Source organism: Oncorhynchus clarkii, chromosome 28, assembly GCF_045791955.1.
Source record: "Oncorhynchus clarkii lewisi isolate Uvic-CL-2024 chromosome 28, UVic_Ocla_1.0, whole genome shotgun sequence".
NCBI lineage: Eukaryota > Metazoa > Chordata > Actinopteri > Salmoniformes > Salmonidae > Oncorhynchus > Oncorhynchus clarkii.
The window spans coordinates 3,816,444-3,817,711 of NC_092174.1; positions in this window are offsets into that span (position 1 = coordinate 3,816,444).

Sequence of the window (1,268 nt, forward strand, 5' to 3'; positions counted from 1 at the left end):
TGGGGGCTGCATCATGCTGTGGGGATGTTTTTCAGCGGCAGGGACTGGGAGACTAGTCAGGATCAAGGCAAAGGCAAACGTAGCAAAGTACAGAGAGATCCTTGATGAAAACCTGCTCCAGAGTGCTCAGGACCTCAGACTGGGGCGGAGGTTCACCTTCCAAAAGGACAATGACCCTAAGCACACAGTCAAGACAATGCAGGAGTGGTTTCGAGACAATTCTCTGAATGTCCTTGAGTGGCCCAACCAGATCCTGGACTTGAACTTGATCGAACATCTGTGGAGAGACCTGAAAATAGCTGTACATCAATGCTTCCCATCCAACCTGCCAGAGTTTGAGAGGATCTACAGAGAAGAATGGGAGAAACTCCCCAAATACAGGTGTGCCAAGCCTGTAGCGTCATACCCAAGAAGACTTGAGGCTGTAATCGCTGCCAAAGGTGCTTCAAAGTACTGAGTAAAGGGTCTGAATACTTATGTAAATGTGTTATTTCTGTTGTTTTATTTTCAATTAATTTGCAAACATTTCTAAAAAACAGTTTTTGCTATGTCATTGTGGTGTAATGTGTGTAGATTGATGAGGGATTCATTATTTTTTTAATCAATTTTAGAATAAGGCTGTAATCTAACAAAATGTGGAAAAAGTAAAAAGGTTCTGAATACTTCCTTAGGCACTATTACATTACATTTCCTCAACTATCCTCTACCCCAGCACATTGACCCCCTGTACATACTGCTGCCTCGTTTTTGTTATGTTATTGTAACTTTTTTTTACTTTAGTTTATTTCTGAAATTATTTCTTAACTCTATTTTTCTTAAAACTGCATTGTTGGTTAAGGGTTTGTAGTAAGCATTTCACTGTGTTTTTTTTCTGCCCATGTGCCAGATTAATTTTGATTTGATTAATATAAGGAATTTTAAATGATTTATTATTTTACTTTTGATACTTAAGTATTTTTTAGCAATTCAATTTACTTTTGATACTTAAGTATATTTAAATCCAAAACACTTTTAGACTTTTACTCAAGTAGTATTTTACTGTCTGACTTTCACTTTTACTTGAGCAACTTTCTATTTTAAGGTATCTATACTTTATCTCAAGTATGACAATTGGATACTTTTACCACCACTGATCATGATTGATCGTACATTCCAGCACAGTAGCCAGCGGCATGTGCTTAAACGATTGTTTGCGGACCGCAATGATATCATAGAAGTAGAAGAAGACAAAGAAGAGGAAGAAGGACGACTGGGTGAAATTACCACGC